Here is an 18,089-nt window from a genome sequence, read left to right on the forward strand (position 1 = left end):
CCCAGGGGACAGCGGGTCTTCTCTTTTGAAGCAAGGGGCGGCGGGGAGAAGCGATCTTCTCCCCGCAGCCCCAGGTCCGGGGACAGCGGGACCCGGACCTCTTTTGAAGCAAGGGTTTGTGGGGAAAAGCAATTTCCCCGCAGCCCCTTGCTTCAAAAGAGGTCCGGGGGCAGCGGGAAGCGCAGCGCTTCTTCCCCGCTGCCCCCGGACCTCTTTTGAAGCAAGGGGCTGCGGGGAGATCGCTTCTCCCAGTGCTCCGAAGCGGGGCGGGGGGGCGGGAACACCTGCCCCAGCCGCCCCGCTTCGGAACGCTGCTCCGAAGCGGGGCGGGGGGGCGGGAACACCTGCCCCAGCCGCCCCGCTTCGGAACGCTGCTCCGAAGCGGGGCGGGGGGGCGGGAACACCTGCCCCAGCCGCCCCGCTTCGGAACGCTGCTCCGAAGCGGGGCGGGGGGGCGGGAACCTCTCACCCCGCCGCCGGGCATCGGAACGAGGTCCTGGACCTCTTCTGAAGGCAGGCGGGGGCAAAAGTCTTTGCTCCCCCCGCCTGCCTTCCCGGGACAGCGGAGACTTCTCCGCTGCCCCTGGCGATCTTAAAATGCTGGCGGGCGGGAGCGAAGCGTTCGCTGCCGACCCCCAGCATTTTAAAATCTCCTCGGGGCAGCGGAGACTTCGCTCCCGCCCGCCAGCATTTTAAAATCGCCCCGGGACAGCAGGGGCTTTTAAAATGCTGGCGGTCGGCAGCAAAGCCCTCCTGTCCCTGGAGCTTGCGGGGCGGGAGGTGGGAAGAAGGGCTTTTCTTCCCACCGCCAGCCTTCAGAACAGCCTTCTGAAGGCTGGCAGTGGGAAGAAAAGCCCTTGTTCCCCCCCCCCCAGCCTTCAGAAGAGGTCGGGGGACAGACTGTCCCCGGACCTGGTCTGAAGGCGGTTTCCCTAGGAACGCATTAATTGATTTTCAATGCATTCCTATGGGAAACCGTGCATCGCAAGACGAAAAAACCGCAAGACGAAGAGACTTGCGGAACGAATTAATTTCGTCTTGCGAGGCACCACTGTAAAAGGTACTTTTCCTCCTGAAACTTGGACTTCTATGTCTTTGCTTTTCCTAAAGCACAGCAGTACCTCACAGTTGCTTTCTGTGAAGTCTGACAGGAATGGAGAGAGACCACACTCCCTTTTTTCTCTGTGAAGAAAACAAGGGATAGTGTCCCTTCTTCAATTTTTACAGGAAACAGCAAGGAGATACTGCTGCTAGCACAGCAGAGTGAAAAGCCCAACTCTTAGGAAAAGAAAATGTGGCTTTGCTCTGAGTTGAGGCTTTCAAAAAAAAAACACAAAATCTGGACCTCACTGCTCCGTGGATACAGTGGATCAAACTCATGTGTGGCTATTTTGGCCACAAGCATTGCTGACAAAAGGCTCATATCTTTCAAGCCTGCAGTCCCTATTGCTCATCCACTGATTCCCCTCTCCCTCCCCCACTTGCCCATTCCTGCCTCCATTGGTACTATCGGTGCAGACAGAAGTAGCACTGAGATTGTATCCCAGCTCCATCTGTTAGTAATTAAAACAAGGAAATTCATATGACGCTCCTCCTAGCTCAGGTAAAAAGAGCTGCAACAATATGCCTGTGCATGGTGTTTCGTCAGGAAGGAAGGGCTGTGAGAGCTGTACCATTCTCACAGAAGAAAGATTTGTTCATCTCTTTTTTTCTCTTAAGGCAACCCAGAATGGAAATATCAACTCTTATCCCTCAAAGATTCCATAACTCAGCACAAACTTTCTATAAAGCAAAAGCAGTGGTGCCCGACATGTTGCATCACTTTACTAATTATGGAAATGTTACTTTTGCATGTATTAGAGATTCAAGGACATGCTCATAAAACATGCAGAAGTTGCTAACTATAAGTCAGACAAATTCCTACACATACTAATCCTGTCGGGCACTGATACAGTACTGTACTTTGCCTTCCATGCAGGGAATACTCCACACCATACTTGGATGGAAGCAACTTAGTCACAGTTCCCTACAACCTTTAAAGCTACAAATTGAAGTCCTCTATAGCAACTTCTTTATACAATACAAAAAAGGTCTACCAGTTGATTTATTATTATTATTTTTGGCTTTGAACTTAGAATTGCATTATTGCTCAGCTAATCAGAAGCAGGTAATTCCGGATCATTTTCCATTACACAATAAAATGAAGAGTTATGTTTATTGTTACCAACATATGTTTCATTTCTACCAACCACAAGTTCACATATGTAGCACTTTCAATTTTATCAGCTTTGTGAAACCTACTGAAACAGTTCAAATAAGGTAGACTTTATAGCTAATGAGTGATAGTCACAGAGTAGTTCACACATTCAAATAACTATTTCAGGTTACTTCTTAATTCAACTACATTTATACAAAAATGGGGATTTTAGAGTATGCTGCACTTTCCACATATCAAGCCACCTTGATTCCTTGGGAGCACAATTCAGAACTGCACTCTTTTTTTGCCTAGTGATGGTTCACGCATGTGTATATAATTCAGACTAAAAAGATGAACTAACTCTAAGTTGTATTTAAGGTACTTGATCTCTGATGGATCATTCACAAAGGGAAGTGGATCATGATGTTTCAGTCATCAAGTAAAAATATGCATGTGTAAACAATCCCCTTTTAGCTTTCAGCTTAGTCTCCCAGTAGTCACATAGTCATTCCAGTATGACCAGTGCTCACTCTAAGGCAACCTTTATCACTTCTAGGCCACAAAGCAAGATATCCACATTTCTAACCATTTCTTAGACAAGTCAGAGGACGATTTCAATTTTCAAAATTTATCAGGATGACTGCATCCTGCTTAAATGTTGAATCTGTACATCTGTCCCAAGTTTTACCCCACTAAGAAGTATCGCCTTTTAGCACTAGCAGTTTAGCCATTTATACAACTACTTGCTACATTGAATGCCTATTTTCAAGACTGTGAAGCCTTTAGCAGTCAGGTCTTAATACAGCATTAAAATGCTTAGAATAAATTTATGTAAGATGTTCATCCCGAACTTGACTGATATATTAATGTTATTTAAGTACCTACTGTCAATTTCTATTACTCTAGAGAACTATGACTACATAACACTGCAAGTGCTCAGTCTATACTGAAATATGTTACAGTTACACTGATTGGAAACCTTCCATTTCAACCACGTTCAGGAAAATCCAAGAGTGGCCTCGTGGATTTTTCAGCAGATTTTCCAATTCATACAATCACATTTTACCTCTTTTTCATGCACTATGTGACATCTAGCATATATGGCAAGCCAAAACGGCATATTAGTACAGTGGTACCTCGGAAGTTGAACGGAATCCATTCCGGAATTCCGTTTGACTTCCAAAACGTTTGGAAACCAAGGCACGGCTTCCGATTGGCTGCAAGAAGCTCCTGCAGCCAATTGGAAACCGCAGAAGCCCCATTGCATATTCGGCTTCCAAAGAACATTTGCAAACCGGAACATTCACTTCCGGGTTTGAGGTGTTTCGGAGCCAAAACGGACGAGTACCAAGGCGTTCAATAACCAAGGTACAGTCATACCTCGGGTTTAATGTGCTTCGGTTTGAGCGCGTTCGAGTTGCGCTCCACGGCAACCCGGAAGTAACAGAGCGCGTTACTTCCGGTTTTTGCCGCTCACGCATGCACAGATGCTCAAAATGACATCGCGCGCATGCACGGAAGTGGCAAAATGCGACGTGTGGCATCGCGTCTTACGTTGCGTTCAGGATGCGAACGGGGCTCCAGAATGGATCCCGTTCGCATCCCGAGGTACCACTGTATATTCATTGGTATATGTCAATGAATTTAAATTAAGCAACAATGTAACATATTACTCCAGTAGAAAAACCTACTAATAAACATTGCTCAGCTATAAAACACCTGTTTGGCAAAAAAGAGGCTACAATATATACTACATTCCTCATTTTCTCCATTAGTAAGCTTTATTCCCCACCCCCAAAAACACCAACCCCACCTCTACCAGAAATCTCCCTGTCCAGATTAAGGCTGTGTTCCAGATAAAATAGTAGATAAAATCTTAGGATCACAGGATGCAGCTTCATACAGCGTCAGACCACAGGGTCCATATAGCAAAGTATTGGCTACAGTGACTAGAAGTGACCTAGGTCTGATCTGGATGTGCGTAGGACATCTTGAAGTCTCTGATTCCCCTTAAAGGTTTCCAAATACTACGGAAATCCTACATGCCATTATCATGTGTGAACCAGCTCCAAGGTAATTCACATCCTAAGAAAATTAGCACAACTTACTTCCAACTTGGTAAATACGTTACAACAAGGCATTTAAGTACCAATGTTCTCTAGTGATGCAAAGTATTTGGATATTTTGAAGCTATGGGGGAAAGTGTTTCCCTTTTGATGTGCTGTGGGGGGATGAATGTTTTGGAGAAAATTGAAATACATGCAATACTTCCTTCCTTGTCAAACCTAAACTAATTTTACTCATTTAGCAACATAAAATGCATTTTTTACAACTTAGTACATAAAATTGTACTATTTGGTATATTTATTAACTTTATAGCACAACCCTTTGTATATTAACTTCACTGTGGAGCAAGTTCCACTTTGTTTAGCAGTGCTTATTCCGGTTAAGCATGCATAGGACTGAGGCCTCAAAAGTATAAATGTGTTAATTTTGTATAAGCAAATTATGAATATTTCTTGTAGACTGCAACACACCATACATTACCTACATAAATGTAGAATTTTTGGCATCTAGTAAAATATTTCATTTGAGTTTTTAATCAGTGTTCCCCAAAATATCAGTCCTCAGGGGGCAAAACATATTTCCCCACATTTTTCATGTATAGTTTCTCTTGAGATAGCTTTTCTTAAAAAAGAAAAAGACAGGGGTTGTGAACTTGCTTTATTTATTTAAGTTGCTCATCACCTCAAGCCAAAGCCTCTAGGTGACATACAATAAAATACAATCCATACAACTATTAATGAATAGAGAAAAATTTAATCTCAGCAACAGCAATTTCAACCCCAGCACAATTCTATTAAAAATCTGAGTTTTGTAGGAACTCTTCCGTATAAGTTGAAAACAATTATCATCAGATGAAGCAAGGCAAAAGTAAATTCTGATAAAATACTGAACTGTTTAAAAAATGATTAAAATGTCTGGGAGAAGGGAAAGTCTTCTCCTAGTGCCAAATCAACATTAAAATAGGTGCTACATGAGCCTCCTTAGGAAGAGCGTTCTTCAAATTTGGGGGGAGGGTGAAAACGGTCTACCCCTCTCTATATTCAGATGAAACAAGTTCTGCCATTCCAACCACCTTCTTCTTGCAAAACAAGATCTCATTCCCAATGAGCGTTTTCAGTTTGAAACCTTTAAAAAGAACCTCCTAACATTACAAGTGTACTATGTTTCCATGTTGGTTGTGGGCGAGGGGGTTTTCTTTTTCCAACTATAGCATGGATATTTGGACTATTAGTGTATGAGCAGATTAGTTAAAAAAAAAGCCCAAACAGAACTTGCAGCTAGCAACTTTTGTGAGTTTATTTACGATATGCACAAATGAAGGCTGTTACCCAATAAATGTCATATCGGCTGATCACACAAGTTTTTTCAATTAATAAAACCAGAAGAATTTAACATATAAAGAAAAGCTATTCAAAAGAAAAGCACACATTGCTTTTAGAATATACACAAAGCAGTGGGTGTCATAGTAGGTACCATCTTAAAAGAGGCATTCTTCTGTACCAACAACAACAAATGTTTATTCGGCTATTACGCCCATCATGTTCTGTACCAAGGTGCACGTTTTCGTTAACGCAACAATGGAGCAATACAGCAGTATAAACAGGCACATAAGGAAGCTACTGCTCATCAACTCAGCCCTGGCCCAGAGGTCCGTCATCTCTTTGCTACCAGAAAGACCAGAAGATCATGCAAACACAACATAAACAAACAGTCCCTTCAGGAAACAACTGGAAATAAACCACCAGCTTAAATTATGATAGCAATGATATCTTTCCATGCTCCATTAACAAAACATCCAAATATACTCGTTTAAACAACTCCAGTGGCAGAGCTGGAATAGATATCCACCAAAACTGGAACTATAGCCTGGCAGTCCATTTTATGTCATTTTCCCACCTAAAAGTTTTCCAGCCCTTATAAAAGTTTTAACAGCAAGATTAGGGAGCAAAAGCTCCCTGCTGCCATGAGAATTCTCCAATTGCCCTGGAAAGGCACAACAAAAAAGTACCAACGAATATACTGTTTACTCTTCATGTAATATCCATTTCTGTTTTTAGGACAGAGGTTTGTGGAACATATACATGACTCAATAATATTCATTCAGGCAAGTTTCTTTTGCTTTTGTTCTCAGGTAAGACACAAAATATTTTCCCCAAGTTACATCTCTGTCTAGAATTATATTCCAATGAATTTTCTGCTGCAGCTGTTGCTTCTTTCTTTAATTCTAGCTTTAGGTTGAAGACTTTAGACCAGATGTGGGCATCCAATGTTGCTGAACTACAACTCCCATCACCCCTGGCCACTGGTCATGCTTGCTTGGGCTGATGGGAGTTGTAGTTCAGCAACATCTGGCAGGCCAAAGGTTCCCTACACCTGCTTTAGGTTCTACCACCTCCAGCCCACCACAGCCTCTTTGTCAAAAGTACTTTCACCTGTTGTTATTGACTGAACCAAATAATATACAGCCTTTTCTTATCCTCAGTTTCCCTCATTTTGGGGAGAGGTGTGGGCAAGGCTGTATACAGTGGTACGTCCGGTTGCGGACAGGATCCGTTCCGGAGGTCCGGCCAGATCCCGAGGTTTTTGCAACTGGAGAGACCACTTCTGTGGATGCACAGCAAAAACCTGGAAATATACTTTACGTATCCCAAAGTTTACGTAAGCGGAGGTACGACCGTACCTTGCAAATATATCCAGTGTTATAATTGGCTGGCACATGCCTGAGCTTGAAAAGTTAAGAGATGTGATCAAGCAGAAGGGGGAAGAGTAGGCAACAGGCAGAAGCAAAGTACTGGGAACTGAAATGAGAATCAGGTCAATGGTAGAAGGGGCAGCTGACATAATTTCCAATTTTGTCAACAGTTAGGCATACACAAATGATGGCCAAGCCAGACAAGCTTGAAATACTAGCAGCTGTCTTCTTCAATTTAGGGACAAATACTGATAACTTCAAATACCTATCCAGGTAAATCTGGTTGATCCAATGCAATACTACTTATATTCTTACAGTTAGCTCTATGAAGCAACTAACCAAGTCTAGTTTCCATATAATTCATTATATCTAGCACGTAAAATTTAAGTAAAAGAAAATCCTGGCACAAAAATTCAGCATGTTTTTTCCACTAGTGCTAAAGCATTTCTGCCTAAGTTGAGAAAGATAAACTTGGGCAACCTCTTTGCACAATCTAATGCCATAAAACAAGGGCTGATGTCAGACAAATATCTACAATAGGCTTTTATTCTGTAGTCACTGTCAAGTTGTACAGGTAGGTGACCATTTTGCACAGGGGTTCGATTCCTGCTCCCCACACACATTGGAAGAGTGCACATAAGACCAGACCAGCCCATTCTGGGGCCACTTCCAGGTCAGCAACAAGGATGTGTGTGATTGTGCGTCAATCAGACATGCGTAAAATGGTTCCTGTCTGTATGTATACATGCATTATGTCTTTAGGTTCTGAAGCTCAACACCTGTTCTGATAGTTTTTTTTAAAATGATATTTGCATCTCAATCCCATGTGAAGTGCTACCATCTTTCCTTACACACAGCAACCTGATGCATGCAGATTGCAGCTGAAACTTTTAGAAATCAAAACACAATAATCTCTGTACACTTTCACACAAAATGGTTTTGCAAAAAATAAATGGTTTTTTTGGGTAAAAACATTCATTTCTTACTTCAACAAGAATATGCTTTTTTTAAAACAGAAAAGTCTTTCGAATCTGCTTGTTGAAAAATATCTAGCACCTGCAAACTGTGTCATGCAAACATCATAAACTGTAAGCAAAGGTTTAAAAGTAAAAATCTAATAAAGCATACTGACCAAAAAGCAGAAATGTAAGTACCAAGTATCTTCTTAAAAACACCCCCTACTATGATTAGCTCTGAATTCTACCTTCAATAGCATCATTCATTGCACTGCAGAAACTATTTTAAACAGACAGTGCTGGATATCACATAATCTATAATAATTTGGATATCTATTAAAAACTTAATTTCTCAAGACCTGAACTGTCACAAAATTCTGAATTTATATAAACAGCCAAGAAAGAGACTTAGCTTGTAAATTTGGAGGGCATTCATTGCTGGATTCTCTACCAGCAGCAAGCCAAATTCCAGGAAAGTAGCTTCTAACCACAGGAAACCCACCCACACCAAGTTTATGAAAAAGAATCTGTTATTAAAATTTTAGACACTGAAACTGAATTCAGCGGATTGTGCTGCTAAAAAAAGATGTTTGTAATCAGTGCACTTCCTACTGCAACGGAACCATAGTTCCATGGAAGAACATGTTTTTTATGCAGAAGGTCCCATGTTTCAGTCCCAAGCATCTCCAGCTACAGAGTCAGGTAGCAGGTAGTGAGAAGGATGTCAGTCTGAGAAGCTGGAGAGCCACTGCCAATCAGAGGAAACGCTGAGCTATAAGAACAGTCTAACCTGGTGTAAAGCACCTTACTACAAAGAAGTTCTTGAAGAACTACTCAAAGATTCTTATAACAGATAATTGCATCTCACAGCAAATAGCCAAGCCACTTCCACCCTTCAGTTGCACTCCTTATGCTCTGTTCCATGTAAGCTTAGAACCAAGGAGCTCCAACAAAATTATGTTGTATGCAGAATACGTTCTGATGTCTATATTGTAATCTAGACTTTTATAGAGTGTCAGAAGATTTAAAACATTTAACCACTACATATTTCCCTAGTTTTATGTTTACAGAATCAAAAAGTGCTAGAAGCTAGGAGCTAATCAGCTTGTGTATACTTAGGAACATCTTTAAGAGGTTTATTATATTTAAGGCTTTGGAATGTATTCTAAGTTACAGAATACTTAATTTAGAAAATTGATGTGTAGAAATCAGTAATTGATTAAAGCATAAGTACCACTCCCCTACACCAACCACTAATTCTCAGAAAAAAACATGTGTTGTATTTTGGTTCTGCGCTGCAGTATATCATGAAACAGATGTGTCTTGGTCTGCAGGCAAGCAATAATAATAATAATAATAATAATAATAATAATAATAATAATCTGCAAAATATGGAATTAGGGTAAATGGCCACAACAAACTGGACCAAATATGATCTCTACATAAAAAGCTACTGTATGGGTGGTGTCCAAAGCCATCTTTCAGGGGAAGAAGAAAGTAATCTTTCTGCAGGCTGGGGGAAACTCTCTAGCAAATTTAATGTGACATGAGGGATGCAGGACAGGAATACCTGAAATCTGCCACCTGACCCCATTCCATTGGGATGCCCTTCATCACCAGATGGACAATATTGGATACCTCAAGGCTGCAATCCAAATGTACCTGTTAGAAATCTTCACTGATGTGCTAGTGGTAATGATTTGTGAGTAGACTTGGATAGTATCAGGATGCAGGCCTATGTAACCTAGGCAGTTACTGAAGTTTCCCTAGTGCATTTCACTAGTAGATACAGTCGTACCTTGGAAGCCAAACGGAATCTGTTCCGGAAGTCCGTTCAACTTCCAAAACGTTCGACTTCCAAGGTATGGCTTCCGATTGTAGGAGCTTCCTGCAGCCAATCAGAAGCCACGGAAGTCCCGCTGGACGTTTGACTTCCAAAAGAACGTTCGCAAACTGGAGCACTCACTTCCAGGTTTGCGGCCTTCAGGAGGCAAAACGTTCAACTGCTAAAGTATTCATCAACCAAGGTACGATGGTATTTATTTTTGAAACAAAAACTGTTATGAAATATCAGAGCAGTATGGTACAACTATTTTGAAATCAACATAGTAAATGGTGTCTTATCTGCTTATGACTTTGGCCTTCTCTACATATAGAAAGAAAGCTGGGCTCAATCATACAGATCCAACAATAGCCTACTCATTCTGTGCAGCACTGTTACATATAGGAACATGCATAAACCTGAGTTCTGAAATAAGGACTAGTGCAATTCATACATTTTCTAACCACATTAGCCACTCTTTGATTTATTGGAACAGCAGCCCACAAACTGGACCAAGCTAACAAAATAGCTAACAAACATTTTCACTCATCAACAATGAGTTGATGGGAGAAGTCTTGATTGTGACCTAATCTGAGATTCATAAGATTTCAAAGGCGATCCCAAATCCAACTCCCATCTCCAAGCTGGGTAGAAGGGAAGGGGCGTGTCCCTGTCATACTGTATCTTGGACAGATTAAGGAGTAGATGTCCCACTGCTTTCCAAGTCTTGGAGGCTGAGCATGAGATCAGAGAGAGCTCCTGGCCTTTTCTGGACTCCAGAAAAAGCAGATGGGGCAATCACCAAACTATAAAAAAGTGGTACCTCATCTGTGCCTGAGCACAGGTGATCTGCAACTGAAGCCATTACTATTAGGCAGGGCCTATGTGAAGCCCTTACTTCTATAGCACAGCATTACTATCTAAGAGGTCAGCCTGTGCAATAAAATATTGCTCTGGCTCATGCATCTTTGTCTGAAAATTAGAATATCTTCCAAGGATTCAGAAGTACAATACCTTTCAAATAAACAACATGTCGCTGAAAGCAGTTTGTGCGATCAGACAGCTAGGACACATGCACATGTATGTGCATAATTTACTTGCTTGCTATGGACAACCTTTGTGTGTCAGTAACAAATGTGGTTTCCACATAAAGTATAGATCGACCATGCGGAAGACCTGATCCTGGGTTTCCACATACAAAAAGACCTGATCCTACTACAGCATATCGTCAAGTGGAGCTGAAAGTGCAAACTTCATAAAAGACAAAAACTACTTAGGAGCCACACTTTTACAACCTCTATTTTTCCTTCAAAAACTTCAAACTCTGCACTGGCTTATTGCAAAAATATATCCATATACAGCTACTTCCAGAGGCCCCCAAATTATGGATAGCCTTAGTAGCTGACCAAAATCTGTGCTTGCCACCTTTCCCCGAAGAATAAGAGGCAGGTGGTTGCAGAACATCTAAGGCTCAGCATAAGGATGGAGGCAAGTCACCCATTTCTTTCCAGTGCCAAGCCAGAGAGAAGGGTGATGATTGTCCTGACTTTCAGAGCATTAAAAAAGCAGCAAACTTTCAGTGGTTTTCAAGTTTTTTCAAGGCTCAGCTTATCATAAGAGGAAGGACCAAGTATTTCCAGAGCCGAGTTCAGACCATGCCACATTCAACTTTTTAACTGTTGATCGTTGGAAATCTTGATTGGATGTTGCTTCCCAGTAATCATACATGCCATTAAAAAAATATAACCACCACACTTGATTTTTATGCTCTTTCTTATACAAATGTATGAAAAAGGCAATGTTCCAGAAGTTCCAAATCTTGTAACTTAGCAAACATTTTAAGGCAAAATAAAACAAATAAGTAAGAAGATTATCCCCTTCAAATAGTAAGAATAGATTGGGACTTTCTTTTATTACCTTGCTTCTGTATTTAGAAAAGTGTAATATATTAAATTTTCCATGCCCCAGCACCATACTTAGAAGCTGCAAAAAAAATTCTGTCAACATGCTTCAATAAAAAAGTAATCAGCAACCAATATAAGCTCCCTGGATGCTTACAAAATAATATGTATTATGAAATTGAAAATATTCTTGTAACTGACTAGATTTGGTGGATTGGCTCAAATGAACCCTTCCTTATAGAACAGAACCTTTGAATCCAACTGAATCTGAAAAATATTTCTAACGTATATCTGAAATGTAGTGGACCTTAAAATAAGCTATTGGAATTGACAAAAACCATAGGTATTCTAGCCTTGTGTTATACAAGTACAATGCATTACCATTACATTTTATCATATCTGATATTCTTCAAGACCACGGTGAAGTTGAAAAAAATCCTCACACCGAAGTAATTCAGTATGTATTAGTTTTTAAAGGTAATAAAAACCCTTCCTAGACTTACTATTTAAAGAAATCTTGCAGGATTTTTAAGAAGCTAGCAAGAATCCCAAATTCTTTTTTGTTGTTATCTCAAATTTCAAGGATTAAAATAAGCAATAGAATACCCTTTGCAAATTAAATGGTTCAAAAATAAGGTAGATATCTGTATCTTCCAGAAATAGTTGGTATTTTGTAGAATATTTTGATAACTAACACAATTTACAATACATGATTTGAAATAGGACATCTCCTATAAAAACTTGGGAATGTACAAGATGTTTCATATGCTTAAGTAACAATTTGTCAGGAAATAAATTATACCCCAAATTAGTATTAAACTACTGTGATGAGAAACAGTAAATGCCCAGTTTAAAAATATGGACACGAATGACAGTCACCTGTTTCATACTTCAGAAATGGAGCCCACTACTTCAAACAATAGTGAATATTGAGAGCAGTTCAATTCTATTTTGGACAGGATCTGGAGGGAGGGAAATGCTAAACCTTCCAAGCTCCTTCATGATTATTCAACTTTCTGTCCACTGTTTATTAACAAATACTTCAAAATAAGATGTTTTGTTGTAAACATTTGTACTCTGGATGGAAACTGCTCTTTCTGTGCCATCCTGTAATGCAAGGTAGAATTCTCAAATGTACTCCAAGCATCCAGCTACATTTAGCTTTCAGCCTTTTTATTATCACTGTCAATGAATGGGGCCCTAGTCAAATTAAGCTGCCATTTTAGGTTAAAGACAAGAGCCTCTGTTGTGCAACAGCAATACAAAAATACTCTCAGCAACAGACACAGCACTCTAATTGGAAAAAATATCAACATCAATTCCTACAAAAAATAGTTAGCAACTGTGCTTTTTAACAACAACAACAACAACAACAACAACAACAAAATAATACTCACACATTACTGCAAACTAACTGAATTTGTAATTGGGATAAATCGGCTACCCATGCTGCTAGGGTCACAGTCACTAAGATTTTTTGCCTCCGTTAGAATGGATGATCTGCAAGAAAACAAAAAATTGTTCAACTTTTATCTTCAGATTTGTAGTTATTATAATATGAGATATAAAAGTGTATTTCCACCAGGATAAAAGCTGATGAGCTTCTATTAAATATATATATATTCTAAGGAACACATCTCCTAAGTGGGAGGGGGAGAGAAGGGCCATATCGGTTTGAAATTTTAAGTTTGCAAACCGAAATCTATGAGTAGCAAGTGGTCAAAAAGCTCACTGCAAATGGAAAAAAAACCTCACCAAGATCAGCTTGGAAAGCACATTCAGTACTACACCAAACAAAAGCAAAGGCAAAGTAGAATGAGTTGGCTGTTGTATCTAAAAAATCTCTAGTAATTCAAAGGAAACTCCCAGCGCGTTGCTACTTTTCTTTTGTCCATTGTCCGTTTTAAAAGTACTTTAAAAGGGAGGCGTGAGCACTATCCCAAAGTGATCTGGAGAAACTCATCCGATTTATTGCCTATGTGGTAAATCCCACGAGCTTAATGTGTCCCCCCCCCCGCCTGCCCCACCGCTAGATTAAGGGGGTGCCTCCTAATACAGAAGGGTGTCCCCTTATATAATGCTATCAGGAAAAATGAATGCAATATAATGATGGCTGCTCCTTCTCCCTGTGACCCACTAACAACCTTCCCTACCCACCTCCAGTGTGTCCCCCCCCCCCGGCATATCCCCAGCGTCCGCTTCCCACTTCCACCAGCCCCACATTCAGCACCCACCCACCAGAGCCAAAGGAGAAACAAAATTCCCGGCCAACCCCATTTCCCTTTATGAATCAAACCTAAACACATACACTCCCTGACCGCCTGGCCTCAAACCACCTTTTCCGCTCACCCTCAAAATGGCCTTGGTTTCGGGAAGGGAGGGGGGGGAACTACGGCCACCAGGGAGACCTTCTCAGCGACCCGCTCTCGATCAGGGGAAAAGACAGAGAGGGGGAAGCGCGCAGGCGAAAGGAAGAGATCGCCCGGCGGGGGGGGGGGGGGGGAGAGAGAGGGAGAGAGACACACACACACAGAAAGGGAAGCAGACTTGGTCCGCGGGGTTAAGTCTCCTATTATGTTGTTGTTGCTGCTACTGCTATCGCCTCCGCCACCAGCCCCAATCCAAGCTGCCTGGGGAGCGTCTCTCCCCACCACCACCACATAAAACCACACACACACACACGCTTTCTTCTTGGGTTGTTGGAAAACAGTCGTGATCTCCTCTCTCCCCCCCCCCCCGTGTGATTCCCGTTTCACTCCCACCGCCAGCCTCCCCGCTCCTCTCCAGCGAAGACAAATAACCCCGGCACAACCTCGTGCCTCTTCTCTTCTCTCGCCGCCCCCCCCCCCCCGCCGCCACCACCACTCCTCCTCCTCTATCATCACCTCCATTTCCTTGGGCTCTCTTCTCTTTCTCTCTCCTCCTCCTCCTCCTCCCATGGCTCCATGTGTCCGCGAGGAGCCCCCGGGTCAAGCTAGCAGGAGGCGGGGAGGGTGGAGGGGGGCGAGGCGGGCGGCCCCCGCACTTTGTTAGCGCTTGTTGTGCTGCCAGGGCCGGGAGCGCTCAGCGTGGCCAGCAGGGCGGGCGGGCGGGCGGGCGGAGGAGGGGGGAGCCTTCCCGGGGAGCCGCCGCGCTCAGCCCGTCGCCTCATCCCGCTCGCCGCGATCCGGCCCCGCCGCCCCTCCTCCTCCCGCGGAGACTTTCGCCCAACTTTTCCTCTCCTTTTAATCGCCCTCCAAAACTTGCGCTCGAGGAAAGGGAGGTGGGGGAGGGGAGGGAGAGGAGAGAGGTCAGGCGGAGAAGAGCCGCCAGGCTCGCTCGGGCTCCCGCTCTCACCGGCGTGTGGGTTCGTCGCTTCTTCTTCTTCTTCTCCTTCCTCCTCTTTCTTTTCTTTCTTTCCTTCCTTCCTCTCTCCCACCCCCACCCCCCGCTTTACATCCTGGGAAGCTCCTCGGCCGAGGGATGCACATGGACCAGAGAACCAGGCGAGGCTCGCCGACACACCGCGCGCCCCTCCGCTCCCCCCCGCCCTCCGCCGGACCGGCTGTGGGCCCCGGACAGCCGCGCTCTCTCTCGCCCGGCGCGCCGGCGCTGCCCTCTAGGCTGCCTCCGAGGCGGCTCTGAGGCGCGGGTCACTCACCGGGGTCAGGGCTGGCGCGGCGGAGGCGTCCTCGGGAGCGGACGGGGCGGGGGGGGGGGAGCGAGAGAGCCGGAGAGCGAGCGAGAGAGCGAGCGCCTCTCCCTCACAAACAAACAAACACGGAGAGAGAGAGAGAGAGAGAGCCCCACACACGCGCACACGCACCGGGAGTTGGTTTCGGCCGGGCGGTCAAAGCGAGGCGGGCGGAGATCCCTGACCAGGGCCGGCGAGAAGGGCGGGCAGGGGGGTCAGCGAGGGTCTCCGGGTCTCCACCGGGTCCCGGGTCCGCTTCGCTCCTTTGTGTAATTTCACTCGATTCAAGTTTAATCCGATAGTTCCCGAGCGCGTCCGCAAAAGCCGAGCGACACACCAGCCAGCCGAGCGGCTGCCGTTGCTGCTACCGCCCCCTGCCTGTCCGCTCGCCCGCCCCCGTCGCTCGCTCGCTCCCTCCGCCCGCCACGAGGCGCGTCCCCGACGCCACTTGCCCTCTCTCCCTCCCTCCTTGCCTGCCTCCCGCGGACGAGCGAGCGGGGCGGGGGGGGGGGAGAGGGAAGGAGGGAGAGTGCGCGCGCCCGCAAACCCCGCCCCACATGGTTACACGTCATCAGCCACCGGCATAATTTATGCAAGAATCCAGCCTTCCTAAAAGGGCAGCGGGGGGAGGGGGTCAGGTCACTAACTCCCTCCTCCGCTTTCTTTCCTTCCTTCCTCCTCTCCTCCCCCCCCCCCGGCCTCCGCTCTCCACGAGGACACTCTCCTCCTCCTCCTCCGCCCTCAGGAAAGAAGGAAGGAAAGGGAGATGGACGGTTGGGGGAGGGGGGCGTCAAGCGCTGACAGGGCGCCGGGTACACAAGGGCTCAGACAAGTCGACACCCACTTCTTCGCCCGCCGCCCTCAAGCGACGGGAGGGGAAGGGGGGCGGGGCGGAGAGGAGGACGGCGTCCAAGACCCAGATATCGACATGGAGATAGCGAGGTGGCGCCCTGCCTCGCCCGCGGGCGAATGGCCGGCCAGAGAGGGGCGGCGTTCCCAGGACGGAGCCGCCGCTCGCTCGGGGCCTCACGCAGCTTAACCTGGCCGCACAGAACACGCCGCCGCCGCTGCTTCAGGCGGAGTGGAGCAACTCCCGCCGGTGCTGTGGAAAAGTTCGTCGGCGCCCGGGAGGAAAAGAAGGGACCCTCCTTCCGCAGAGTTATTATGGGAGAAGAAGGGGGCGCGGAGGGTGGGAGAAGCACCTGCGACGGAAAGACTCTCCAAAGGACTTCGCCGCCGCCTCGTTTCTAGGGGAGAATCCTGCCTGCCCCGGTGTGTTCAGTCGTGCTTCCAACATGCCGCTGCCAATCTCTCCTTAAACGTGTGATCTTCTAGAACCGCGTCCGCCTGAAGGGCACAGTGTTAGTTGTGCACGCGATGAAACAACCGCCATGTGTCCTGTGCTGGAATTGTCCGAGAACCACGGCCCGCCTCCTGCCTGCATCATGGGATGTCCCGTGTCTCTCCGCCCACCCCCCAAAAAATTTAGCAATTTATGGCCATATATAAAGACAGGATCTTCCGTGTGTAGTGGGGGTGGGAGGCGATACTTCGTCCTTACTGTAAAATGATAAAGCGTGGAATAATTTCTAAATTCAAGGAGCCCATGAACGACCAAATTCTCCACAGAAAATACCACTGCTTTTCGATAAACTTGTGAAGGTGGGGACGAACTCTGCTTGCTTCTCTGAATCCAAGTCTGTGTTCCGGGGAACAGAAAGAATTAATGCTATTTAAGAGTCCAATTAGGAGATCAGGCCTGTCCCTTTGAAAGGTCCAGAACAGGGCTTTTAAGTGTAGGGATAACACATCCAGGTTAATATTTGACAAAACTATCTGCTAATGTAGTTTAAGTGTTCATGTGAATAGGCCATAAGCGTGCTGGACATTTGCTTATCCTCAGGTTTCATGTTTCTGAAGTCCCATCACACATGAATGCCATTGCATCTCCCAGCAGCTCCCCAATGAAGTTTTAATTTCTGACTCAAGACTGTGTTCTTGTACTTTATATATACACATATGGTAGACATATCTAGCAGGTGCAAGTCTGAAACATCTGCATGCCACACAATTATTAAAGGCACCAGAGCACTCACGGGATAAGTAGATACCCAACTTAGTTTAGTGGCTCAAGCACTGCTATAATTTGATGCATGGTTAGACTAGATTTCATTGTAAGTCTTTGGAGGTTAAAGTTCACAATTTTAGGTGTTACATGGACTTCATATACGCACAAGATCATAAGTGTACGTTACATGTCAATTAGCCCAGAATACTATTCCCTTGCTCCATATGTGCACCATTTAGAATTCTTTCATAATTCAGCTCTGGAAGGGGGTTGGGTGAGTCCACCCATTAATTACATATATTGTGAGTTCAACACCTGTTGTGAGTAAAGAGTTTTAAACAACTCATTTATGTGTTAAGCAATTCTGAATATACATCTCGAAACATCTCTAGCCTGCATCAAGATAGCTCACCATTATACTAGCTGCTACTTTCAGTATGAGTTTATAATCTGTTAAATCAGTTAATTTTCTTTGAATTTCAAAATCCAGACCACAAATTTTGTATCTTGAAACATTGTTAGCTGAAATTGAAGAAGCTAAGAGGTGCGAAAAGTACAGTGTAGCACTTAACATAGCTTAGTTTTAGATTCTGCTATATGTTATATTCACACAGAGGCATTACTTTTTCTAAACTGGAAAACAGCATATATGTAGAAACAAACGCTTGATTAAGCAGTTAAGAATGTGCTCAATGCTTATTGAAGGAGAGAGG

At 44.5% G+C, this 18,089-nt stretch overlaps 1 protein-coding gene across 9 annotated transcripts in view; it reads right to left on the minus strand.

Moving 5' to 3' along the window:
- Positions 1-16,762, minus strand: part of CHD7 (chromodomain helicase DNA binding protein 7) — a 150,535-nt gene extending 133,773 nt beyond the window's left edge. For 3 of the 9 annotated variants that reach the window (XM_028736875.2, XM_028736868.2, XM_077932979.1), the window contains exons 1-2: positions 15,441-15,699; positions 13,033-13,135 (exon numbers count right to left, since the gene is read on the minus strand). The gene's annotated coding sequence lies outside the window, so the exon portion shown is untranslated. Of the gene's footprint in view, positions 1-13,032; positions 13,136-13,984; positions 14,067-14,520; positions 14,662-14,971; positions 15,077-15,275; positions 15,299-15,440; positions 15,700-16,510 lie in introns of those variants that run through there. The other 6 variants (XM_028736872.2, XM_028736873.2, XM_028736869.2 and 3 more) reach the window with 6 other exon arrangements.
- Positions 16,763-18,089: the final 1,327 nt, after the last annotated feature.

This window comes from Podarcis muralis, chromosome 8 (genome assembly GCF_964188315.1).
Source record: "Podarcis muralis chromosome 8, rPodMur119.hap1.1, whole genome shotgun sequence".
Taxonomy (NCBI): domain Eukaryota; kingdom Metazoa; phylum Chordata; class Lepidosauria; order Squamata; family Lacertidae; genus Podarcis; species Podarcis muralis.